Below are 13,109 nucleotides of genomic sequence, written 5' to 3'. Positions count from 1 at the left end.
ATGTATTTAGCTATGCCACACATTAGCCTGGGTGCTGAAACCTCTATTGCTCTTTAATATGGAGGGAAAGTAAGCACCAAACTGCGTGAAGCGTTAGGTATTGGAACACCTGGAGAGAAATATTGCCATTCAGTAAGAAATAGTATAGTTCAAAGCTCTGTTTTTAATATAAAATCAGGGCCTTCGGTGGTCATATCACTGAAAATACAAGATTTGAAAAAAATATTATTGTCTACGGGTGCTCGTGGAAGACAATTTCTATGGACTGGAATCTAGGGAATGCTAAAGTGATTCTGGCATTTTACTGACCTGTGCTGGTCATTTTCTATGAAGAAAGTTAAATAGAGGCAGTTGTCAACAAGCATTTGCAATACAATTGGTCTCACATTTACGCGTGTTTCAGCTATTGACATTGCAAATAACAATGCCTTTTATTTTTGTTTTAGTTTTTAAAACATAAATAAAAGGCATTGTCATTTACAATGCCAATAGCTTAAATTTGGGTAACTGCCAGACCTATGGCATTGCAAAGGCTTGTTATTTCAAGAAGTTCTGCAGAAAACCAGGAGTAGAAGGGCCTTTTTGATTGGTATTAATGGACTTAATAGGAACAAGGAAGTCGCTCTAGAGCTAAGCCAAGAGTTCACTCTATCTAAATCGATACCCGTGTGTCCCGGTTCATTCTGTAATAATATCCTTGTAAACTTGGTGTGGTTCGCTATGTTCCACGCTCAAGCCGTTTCGAAACTATTTTCAGCCATTTTGTTCCTAAGGCCTTACCGAACCTCAATAACATCGGATCAGGTAATCGGCAGTCCAGATCAGCTAGACTGAGGTATCAGTCGAAAGCACTAGGTTTTGTAACGCAGCGTCTGGCACAATGTCCTTTCCAATGGGGGAAGGAGGAGGTCACAAGTTTCAAATTAAATGTTGTAAAGGTTTCTAACAAGGAGCACCTTTATTGTTACCCTCGTGATGATGCAAATTAAAATCATTTAAAGTTCTAAAATGTGAATATTGGAGACAGAATGGGGCAATTGCATAGTCTAGAGTGTGTGCGAATTCTGCTGCATAACCTGGAGGGCAATACACCAAGACTTCTGATAAAGATGCCTTTGGGAGAGATTCCCAGCCCCTTTCACTTTGTTCTATTGAAAGGTAGGGCATTGCTAGGTGTTTCTGAAATATGTCAAAACCACCGTCTGTCCTCTGGGGCCTCTCTATCCCAGCTCCGAGTTAGAGAAACTTTTTAACCAAGTTCACATACACCCCAGTCGTCCTGGCCTCTGCCCCAAATGACTTGTGCAACAGCACGGAGATAGCAAGGACTGTGCATGCGCCTGGGAGAACACATTAGACCCAAACCTGCCTCGGGCTTCCAAACATCGCCTATTTTGCTGAATAATAAATTATTCCCTGAGGCTCACTGCTGAGTGCAAACAATTAATCCAAAACCGGAAGCAGTTCCAGCAGTTCCATCTAGCTGCTTTCTTCCAAAACCAGGCCTTTCTGACTCCTTGCACATGATGTGTTCTCTAGAAGGCTGACATGATCTGCTGACTTCAGATTAAGTGACTAGAATAGGAATCCACACCACCACGACTGCTGTGGTAACAGTGAGCTGAGCTGGGGGCTCTGTGCTATGGGAATGGCGAGGCGAGGGAGGGGCAGCAAGTTCGGTATTACATAGTTGCGGGGGAAGTGACACGCATTTCTAAGGAAAGGAAGGTGCAATTAACTGCAGCACAGATGGCATTCTGCAGGCAGGTCAGCCGGCCAGGAATGCGCTTCTCGCTACAGCTTGCTCGACCTCTACCCTTTCCGCGTGCTGCCTGCTTCTCCCCGGGCGGGGAGCATGAGAGACACCAACACAGCACTTGAGCACCGCTGTCTGGTAATGCTGCACCTTCACTGGGAACTAGCCTCCGAGTACTAGGTTGTGGGCACACCAATAATGTCCTGGAGCTTCTTAGTGAATGCGTAGTGGAAAGAAACTAAAGTCACTTGCAAAGACCACTTTAAGCAACGTTGTTCCTCCGTGGAAAACACAGTCAAAGCAGCAAATGCGGATCGAGCACCTAACGCCTGGTAAATGTGTATCGGTGGTTAAGTGTTCACGACTGCTCATCGGGGCATAGAGCAGAGCACACAAATAGAGAAACATCAAGTAAGAGGGACTCCGAGTCGGGGACTGCAATCAAAACTAAACATGTTCCACCACACTGCTAATTAAATGGCAGTGTTTATAAATGATGACGAGGTTTGTAGTACCCTCAATACACCATTCAAGTTAGTCATCATCTCTGCAGCAGACCCTGTTCCCTTCGCGATGTGTCACATAATATCCTGTTCTCAGATAGCGCTTCACGCCACACTTCTGAGCTTCTAAGCGTTATAATTAATTATAATTAAGAAGCGACAAACCGAAGGCTGAGTTGCCCTAGCTAGGATTACCACTCAAGACCAGAAGATCACTCCAAGCTGTGGCCGCCATTGTTAGTATTGCGCCCGTGTTAGGAGTGGCGTGCAGTGCTTTACAAAAGTGGGGTCCAGCTGTGAAGACATGCAGCAGCTGTTTTGCAGCACTCGTACTTGTGCTGGCATCCGCCTTGTGGGACCAAGCAGTGCGGCGCGAGAGCCATATGTTTTCAATTAGCCCGCGCGCCGCTGCTCGCTCCCGCAAGGCTGATGCCAGCACAAGAACAAGTGTGCTTGAAAAGGAGCAAACCGATTTCAAAATGTCATCTCCTAGTGTAGCGCATGCGCGCTGCCTAGGCGAGACCTAAAAATGATTAAAAAAGAAAGACCCTCAGCAGAAAGCAATTCTGATATTTTATTGTCCTCTACTGGTGGTTTTCTATTAAGACAGTTAAATAGAGGCAGTTGAGCAGAAGAAAAAGTCCCTAAGCGGAAGCAGAAAAGTCCTAGGGCTGATCTCCAGCGCCCACAGTACATACACATATAAGTATATAATAAATTATATACAAGAGGTCTCGAATGCTCAACCTAAAAAGGAAACAGGTGCACCATCATGCCCTGCCATGCCATGACCTTCGGGATTAGGATCCCACCTCCGGGCCCCAGCGCCAAGAAAAAGAAACCAGGAGCGCCGTTTCAGAGGGAAAGACCCCAAAGGATTTAAACAGAACTTGATCTAATTCTAATAAAAGGGATGACCAACCCAGTATTTCCTGTACATTTTTAAGCATTCCTAAGGCTGGAGCATATGCTCTACAGTTAGGAGTGTAAACAAAAAGGGGAAACCCTCCAATCCCATGGAACTAGGGTAATCAAAGCATTATCAAACAAAGTGTTTTGAAGACAATCATTTGTAAGCAAAAAACAACTGTGTAGAAAAGAACATTTCTACTCACGAGGAAAGTGACTGAAGACATAAAGGCAATGAGTATTCAGTTCAATGGTTAAAATAGTCATATTCACAAATTCGCAGATGACAATCAAAAAGAATACATAGGTGCTAAATGTGGCATTGCAGTGCAAAAGTGACCAAGTGCTATAATCTGTTGGGCAGTTCAGCCCGCCCCGTCCCTACAGAGGAGTACTGAAAAATAAAATGATAATAACACGCTGTTTACATTTTATTTTTCCTGTGTGGTGACGCTCCTCTGCCTTAGCGGAGGAGCCCTTCCTGCCCTTAAGGGAGTAAGAGGTAATTACGCAATATCATCAAAAGGTATTTCCACTAGTCTTATGTATATTTGTAAATTACTGAATAGTATTAGTGGTGCGTGTGTGATAAATGTACTTTTCCTTTTTCGAAAGAAAGAGCACATACTGGACAATCATTTATTGAGTGTTATAAGTGCACACCAGCGAATGGTGATTACTACCCCACACCACCTCCCTTGAGTAGGCATTATACTACTCTACTCCTCTACCGTGAGGGAGTCAACTGCTACATTGGGGTATTTGGTTCCCAGTGGAGGGTAGATGTGGACCCATTATTTGTGCAGGCCACACAACCAATGGTCCATTTTCTTACATAAGCAAAATGCCATTACTCACAGTGAAGAGAGCCAGCTGCTGGAGCTGCTGAAGTGAACTGACCAATTGATCCAAGCTGTATGTTGTGATGCACAGAAGCAAAACATGAATGACACATCAACAGTCCAATGGATGTAGACAGCAGTTCGAAAGTCTGTGTATGTATATGTTTATATAGGTATGTATTTTATTATCATTATTTTTGGGGGAACATGAGAATGCTGAGGCAGATAAACTTATTTCTAGGCCAGACCTAAAAACAGAATCTGTGTTAAATGCATTACAAATAAGTCATTATGTTCTACAATCTAAAAACAATACATCATCTAAATCTTCTTCAAAGCAAGATTATTTGTATAAAGTAGCTTGGTATTAATAGCTATAAAATATTTTCCCTTTGTTCGGGGTTTTATTTCTTACTGGCATATGCATCAACAATGCCATTTGTGATTCCTTATTAGCGAAAAATAAGGATTTGCTAATAAGGAATAGCAAAAGGCTATGCTTGTAGAAATCGCTTACAAAATAGCGATTTCTAAACATTCCTTAATTGCGACTTGCAAATTGCGAGTCGCAATTAAGGAATACCTCCCCATTTATTCCTCTGGGCCTAGAGGCCCATAGGAATGAATGGGAAGACATTCTCAATTTGTGATTCTCAATTAGAGAATCGCAAATTGAGAATGCAATTTCAAGGGTGCCAGGGTGTCGAAAGGACACCCTGTTGCACCCCTGAAATCTGCATATGAGTACATCTTGCACACACACATGCCCCAAAGGCAGGAGTGTGTGTAAAATGGAAAGTTTTCGTATATTACCATGAAGTTCAACTTCATGGTAATTTGCTCCCCCTATTAGCAAAATCGCTCGTTTTTTTACTTTAATGCATTGCATTTAAGGAATCTCAATTTGCGATTCCTTAAATGCAATGGCAATTTAAGTAATCACAATTTAGAGATTATTTAAATTGCGATTTTTGCATTTGGGTTGATGCATCCCAAATTCAAAAATACCGGTCGCAAAGGGGCAGATTCTGAGAATCTGCCCATTTGTGACCGATTTTTGCTTTGATGCATGTGGGCCTTAGTCAATTGTCCTTTACCTCCTTGTCCACCCTTGTCTTCTTCCTTTACTGTTTGTGGCATTCGCTCTCATTGAATAACCAATCATATGGAAGCCCAAAATTCACATGAATCACCCCTCATCCACTCCCTCATCCTGTTCTTTTTTTGTCTTACCAATAGAACATATCTTGAAGATTGTCCCTTTTTGGTGCAGTGGTGCATTGAGACGATGGAAGTGTTTAAAATGGCAGCCCCAGGATGGTTTCTGCACCCAGCAGGATGTGTTGTTTAAGGGGCAGCGATCTGCTGCTGTGTTGGTGCTCTTGGTCTAGCTGTGATGGTCCGGACAGACTTGAGAGACTGCGACTGAGGTTTCAGTTTCAGAGGCTGAACTCAAAAGCAGCTGATTCACAGGAACTCTCAGCATATTGAGCAAGAAAGAAAGTTGCCCGTAAAGGCTACAAGTTCCCAGTGTTTTTATGCATTGCAAGAACCTCTTTTTCCTTGTAGATTATTGGCTCAGATCGGGAGGTGTATGATTGGCTGCTTTTGAGTACAATTTTCTTTCATTAGTAGAGCTTTAGCGATATTTGTTCTTTTTTTTATAGACATTTAGCAGTGGCTGTTGGGATCTACTCCCCAATGGAGGGGAAGGTGAAGTGTATGAGAAGGCGTATTGGCTCTCCTTCCCCTCAACTGCTAGATGATGATTCTGCCTTAATGGCAGCTTCTAAGGTACAGTCAAGTGACGGAGGCCGCTGACACCAAAGCCCTAAAATGCAAGGAGAAAAAGTCTAAAAGGTCCAAGGCTCAGGCAACTGCCTCCCCAACAAATTCCTCATCTTCAATGTCTTCTGGCAAGTGCATTAGATGAGATTTTTGGACATATCAGGCACAATCCAGGTTTCCCTCAGTTTCCTGGACAAGAGAATGAAGATATGTTATTTGCACATTATGCCAAGCCGCCAGTGGTATCTATGCCACTTCATGCTAGGGTCAGAGCACTCATTTTTGGAGATTGGAAAGAACTGGATCGAGCTTCAATTCCCAGATTCTTACAGAAGCTTTATATACTGTCGGAGTCTTACTACACAATTTAATGATTGATGCTATCTTGGCAACATTGATTGGACGACCTCTTTGAGCCCTGCAGACTGTGCTCCAGAGGATTCAAACTTGTCATTAAGAGCTAGTACTTATGCTGCATATGCCTTTAAGTCACTGTTTAAGGACTTCAACGGTATAGCATTAGCAATAAAGCATGAAACACATTGCTCAGAGAATTTGGTGGCAAAGGAACAGGACAAATATCTAGCAGACATGTTCTCTGATGTTCTTAGATCTTACTCAGTTTCTACAAAAAGTATTGTGGGCACTCAACATATTTTATGTTTAAGAGATTCGAAGGCTGTGCCATCGGAGAAGACATCATTGGAGAAGATACCATTTGATGATAGAAAACTCTTGTGGGAGCAAATGGATGTAATGGAAACAAAAGTATTCATAGGTTGGAAGGTTCTGTCAACCACAGTACTCTAGCCATGTCTTCTTCAGTGGGTAAATGGTTTTGGAATTGCAGGGGTGCCTGGGAGCGGGAAATCACAGATCAGTGAGTTCTCAGGGTCATCCGCAACGTGTACAAAAAAATCCCCCACAACAGGAATTATACCTATGCCTCTTCCGATAAATCTTATGAAGCGAAAAGCCCTTTGGACGGGAGTGATAGAACTGTTGAAGAAAAAAGCCATTGTTCAAGTTCCAACACAAGACTGAGGCACAGGAGCGTATTCAATTATATTTCTCATTCAAAAGTCATCAGGATCATTCATGCTGTCCTGGAACTAAAGAGAGTGAATTTGTGGGTGAGGCCTTTACATTTCCAAATAGTGATGTTGCAGGCCAAAATTCCCATGGTAAAGGAAAAGGATTTTCTAACTACTCTAGACTTGCAAGATGCCTACCTTCATGTTCCTGTCTCTGATGAGCATCAAAGATTTTTGCACAACATGGTAGTAAGGCATAATTTTCAATTTACTGTACTCCCCTTTAGTTTAAGATCTTCACCAAGGTTACTCACGAAGACGCTAGCTCCTGTCAGCGTACTGGCAAACTAAAAGAGGAATTTTCTGTATCTGTTTAGATGCTGAAACTCCTATCTCTCCTACTAGAAAATGGTGAAACCCCAAATCCAGGTTAACCCCAACAAAAGGAATGTAAAATGGAAAGAAGAAGGAAAGGACTCATATATGAATCTTCCGTACACAATAGCGAAGTTAAAAAGAGACCGAAACAGAATAAGAAGACAAATAAAAACCACAGCAACTAAGGGTGACATCTTGAACAATCTAAAAACATTAGATCAATCCCTGAAGAAGCTAATATGGAATGAGAAATACCAAGCTAAACAGGAAATGTGGTCCAAATTATTTCATGCAAGCAAACGCAAGAGAATTTTGGAAAATTATAAATAAATTAGTACGGCCAAACAAATTGGTAGTTTCATCAACTTTAACTGAGCAAGAATGGGCTTGTTTTCTTGAAAATCATCTAAACAGTAAGGGAGCTACAAAAATCGTTACGAACATACAAGAGAGCTCTATAATAAGTGATGAGTTGCAAGAAGAATTCTTAATATCAAAAGAACAATTAGTAAAACTAATAAAGAAGCAGAAAGATGGTGCACCAGGTCCCAATGGGATACCATTTGCCCTCTTTAAAGAAAACCCGGACTTTTGGTCGAGCTATTTGGAAAAGGTATTCAAAGAAGTTATAGAGACAGGCAACATTCCTGAGTCCTGACGAGGATCGCTAATTTCCCCCATATTCAAGAAAGGCAATTGGGCACTTGCCGAGAACTACAGACTCATCACATTACAAGACACAGATGCCAAGCTGTTTGCAGGAGTACTACTAAATAAATTAAATGAATGGGTAACAGAAAACAAAATCTTGCCAATAAATCAAACTGGTTTTATTAAGGGGCTTGGAACAATGACAAATATCATGGCGTTATCACTAATAATTGAAAAATGACTCAGAGTAAAACAGCCCTTGTATCTGTGCTTTGTAGATTTTAAATCTGCTTTTGACTGCGTGCAAAGGAATCTATTGTGGAAAAAACTTATTGAAAAAGACATTCCAATTGAACTATTGAGACTGATTCAATTGTTACACAGTAAAACCTGGGTAAGAGTAAGGATGGGGGACGGCAGATCATTAACAAAGGAGATTCCAGCAACGGAAGGGCTAAAGCAGGGGTGTGTGTTGGCCCCCCTCCTTTTCAATCTATTCCTAGGAGATCTATCAGGGAACCTTGACGAACTTAATGCACATCCTCCGAAGTTAGGGGATAAAATGATAACAAACTTAATGTATGCAGACGACGCCATCCTTCTAAGCCATACTAAAATCGGCCTTCGGCGCTTAATTAACAGAACGGTTATGTATGCTCAGGAAAATGGAATGGTAATAAATGAAACCAAAACAAAAATCATGGTTGTCACTAGGAACATAAATCTGAGACATAAAAACAAATGGTATATGGAAAACACCCAACTGGAACAAATTGAAGTGTACAAGTACTTGAGTGTACTATTTGACCAGAAAGGAAATTATCAACCACAAAAACTGGACATACAAAGAAAAGCTAACTCACTAACTGCAGCATTTAAGATAGCACAGAAATCACTCGGAAATCTGTCCTATCGGCCACTTTTGAAAATTATAGGGGCTAAATTGCTCCCAACAATAACATATGGTAGTGAGGCACTAATGGGAACGGATGCAGAACTGATAAAGAAGGTCCTTTCCAAAACATATAAAACTCTCTTCCATCTCCCAAAGAATGCCTCCCCAGCACAAATTAGGCTGGAGTTCGGGTTAAACAATCAAGTTCTTGCAAGAAAAGGCCAATTTATCAAAACATGGTATAGGATCAAAAATGACCAGGACAATCATATATCTCAGCTACTTTGGCAAGAAATAAATAAGAACACGAGATCAGTTGCTTGCAAATATCTCAATGATGCATTAGAAGAGTTTGCACTAATGCCAATCTGGAACAATGTGATAAACAACGGATCATTTAAAAAAAATAGTAAACCGAACAACAAACCACCTATCACTTGTAAACGACAAAGATACGCTGGCTAAAAGAAAACATTTGTGGTCCGTAATAAATGGATATGAAAAAAAGAAAGTACAAGAATACTTGGAGATACCTTGGTCTGAAAAAAGCAAACAATGTCTTGTCAGAGCATGATTTGGAATTCTGCCAGGCCTTAGTCACGCCCCTCCGTGGAAAAAACCAACAGCAGCACTTTGTGTAGACTTTGTAAAGGTGGAGAAGAGAATATTATTCACCTTGTATGTATTTGTCCCGGACTCCGTAACGAAAGAGGTGCAATACTTAAACCCCATTTTAATATGCGTGGAACAAGGACATGTAGACAGGCATTGAAAGTCTGTCTGCATTCGAATGATATAGTCATGAACGCTGCCTTTGTAAAATTTTTAAAGATAGCATCTACAAAACTGGGAGAATAAATTAGGAAAAAATGATTTTATGAATACTTTTAAAGAAACTTTTTAGGATATAATTGCTTTTATTGTATTGTATTTATTGAATATGTTTTTGTACTGGAAATATTGTAAGATTTTAAATAATCAAACAATAAAGAATGTACTTACTTACTTACTATCTCTCCTACAGGATCATAGTTCCCTGATCAGTTGGGGAAAATCAAGTCTAACTCGATCCCAGGACAAAATCTTCATAATGGCGAGATTCCAATCAGGCACAGGATTGGTTACTCTCCCAGAGGAAAGAGTGATGAAAATACATTCTGACACACAAACCCTTCTTTCGCAGAAGTCTCCCAAAGTCTTTACTTAGCTCCAGGTACAGGGCGATATTGCATCTACCATAAAATAATCTTGATATCCTGGGCAAGGTTTTATTTGCATCCATTGATTAGACCATCCTAGCACTGTGGAGTTCGCATTTCGGGAATTTTTCTCGGGATTGCATCAGGATCCCCATTGCTGGCTGGACTCCCCAAACAGCTTAAGAGAGTCTCGCTTCTAACTCTATCCACGGATGCCAGTCTCTCGGGTTGGGGTGCCTGGCTGGGTTTGCTTCAGGTTCATGGAAATTGGTCTTGTTACCAGAGCAACAGGTCTTCAAATTAGAAGGAGTTAGAGGCTGTGCAATGAGCCATCTCTTCCTATCTTCTGTGAAAAGTGGTCCTAATCAGGACAGACGATATGACTACGAAGGCCTACATAGACAAGCAGGGAGGGACCAGATCTGCTACTCTGGTAAAAGGTTCGTACTACATCTTGTGATGGGAAGAGAGGTGGATTTTCCCTATCTCAGCTAACTATAGTCAAGGGTTTATAAATATACTGGTGAACATCCTCAGCAGAAGGATCTTGTCGTTGACAAATTTCCATCTACAGCAGTCAATTTTCTCAGAGGAAATCTGGAAATGGCGAACTTCGGTCATTGATATATTTGCACACAGGATGAATGTACTGGTGAACAGATGTTGTTCTAGGAAGAGGGAGAACGAAGCATGGGCAGGGGTGTGTTTTAAGGCATGTGGCCACAAGGTCTTCTATCTGCCTTCCCCCCTTTACCCTTCTTCTCAAATTTCTTCTCAGGTGAGGAAAGAGAAGGCTTCTGTGACAGTGATAGCATAAACATGGACCTGCTCCACTTGGTTTCCTCTGCTGAGGTCCATGCTGGAGGCGTAGGAATGGAGATTCACGACCACTCCCTCCCTCCTTGCTCTTTCTAATCCTACAGACATGGAGAGGTTTTAGTAAGTGGAGTAGTATAAAAGCAATAGAACTCACTACAACAGATTTATGTCACGCCATGTCATTTTTCCAGGAAGGTGCTGCTTTGGGGTTTGACACGTTCTACCCTTAAGATCCAGTGGGCCTCAATCAGGGTCTTTAGAAGTTCTTGGGGTAATTTGGCTGATAAAGAGGACCTTGTGTCTCGACATTTTAGAGGTCTTTCATGCATCCAATCAGGAGCTCCTCATCTTTTTCTTCCTGGGACCTTTTGCTGGTGTTGGAATTCTGAACAGCCATCCATTTGAACAGTTTCACAAGATGGACATTTAGGGTCTGACTTAGTTTATTGAACAGGGTACTCCGTTGCAAAGGCAACAAAATACCCTCTCCACCAAACTGAAAGTACCCAGTCTCATTTAGAGTAGCTGGGCCCTTTAGTATGGCCACAGTGGAGAGTGCTCAGTCTCCGCTGCTGCCATACACCTCTGAGGCCAAGCAGAATAAGGGTCGTCTGAGATTTTGTCCTGTGTCCAGGTACACTGAGTCAATAAATGTCAAGTTTTCACTGTCCGTCATCATCAGGTCAAACCTGGCAGTAAGGGACAGTGAAAACTGCAAAATGACGCCCACACCATACAAAACTTTTTCCATAGATAGGGGGACAATACTTTTTTTATTTCCAAAAACAAAATCCGCTTTGGGATTTTTGGGCATATTATCAAGGACCGGTGTTCAAATTATCGGCAGGAAATTGCCGATAAAACGGCGGTAATGGGCTTGATAATATGCCCTTGTTAATTCCCATAGAAGGCCATGTTAACACAAGAACATGGGCTTCTATGGGAATTAACAAGGGCGTATTATCAAGCCCATTATCACCGTTTTATCTGCAGTTTCCTGCCGATAAAACGGCGATAATTTTAACACCGGTCCTTGATAATATGCCCCTTTGTTTTTGAAAAAAAAAAAACATTGAAAGTTTATCAGACAGCTTGTCGACAGTTCCTGTTAATACAAGAGCTGTCCGCTGGGCCAGCAGAAATCTCTAAATTTGACGGGAGGGTACTACCTCAGGGCAACTGAGTACTTTACTCCTTCACCCTTACAGAGTAAATCCTGTCTGCCAATCTCTAAATCAGGCCCCTAAGACATTAACACTCAAGACTCACTTTCTTGTTGCCATCACCTCGGCAAACAATATAGAAGCTTTATTGCTGCAGAGTTGTGTTTCATTATTAAAATGCTTCTTTTTTTAGAACATGCAGTTCTGAGATGTCCTGATTTTTGCTTTGTACATCTCAAACAGTAAAGAACAAAAGGAAGGGTGAATAAGGAGGTAATGCTACACTTACCAGTAATTGCATTACTCTGAGCCCTATACCTCACTTTCATTCTTTAAACCCCTCTCTCCCAGGTTTTCAAGCCATCTGTGCAGAGGCATTGTCCACGCTTGGTACAAACAGGAGGAGGCCACCGAGGGGCAATTTATGTGAATTGCGTGCTTCCATATGATTGGCTGCCTCTGCCTCAAACAGTAAAGAATGAAAGTGAGTGGTACGGGTAAGTAATTGTAGCATAATATACAGTGCCAGTTTCATGAAGACTTTTAGATTAAGGATATTCAAAATAATTGAAAACGGTTAACCACTGTTGCACATTCTCCAAAGGGATCTTTCAAAAATACTCCACTGATTGTAGTGGGTTAGACATTTTGAATATTTTTGTATCTCTCCACCTACACATACATTAATATCATTCTCTCGCAGATTAATAAAAAAGGAATAAAGAGAAAAAAGAATCTCTCGTTGGAGCATACATTATTTATTTGACCTTCGACCTTACTTATAGCTCGTGCGACATAAAAAAATACAGCACAAGGAACCCATCAGTAAAATCAATAATCTGCTCTTTTATTCTGCGAGGAAAAATCACCAAGCTTACAAGGATCGAACCCATTCACACATCTGTCATTAATGACTTCTTAAAGCACATCACAGGGGAGAATGTTGTATTCTTGAGAATCTTCTGTTTTTTTTTTCTTGTTGCAGACACTGGATCTACTTTTAAGGAGTTGTTGCCTGAAGCGAAACTGTTGCCTTGGTAGCGAGAAAGAAGGCCGCTGCTCTTGGGCCTGGAAACCTGCAAGGAAGAAGTGACACCTTTAAAGAGAGCGTGTGCTTTCTACAAACATCCACAAACGCGCCGAACCTGAGTTATACCCTTGTGTTGTTTCCA

The sequence above is a fragment of the Lissotriton helveticus genome, chromosome 2_1 (genome assembly GCF_964261635.1).
Source record: "Lissotriton helveticus chromosome 2_1, aLisHel1.1, whole genome shotgun sequence".
NCBI lineage: Eukaryota > Metazoa > Chordata > Amphibia > Caudata > Salamandridae > Lissotriton > Lissotriton helveticus.
Note: the sequence above shows the minus strand (reverse complement) of the source record.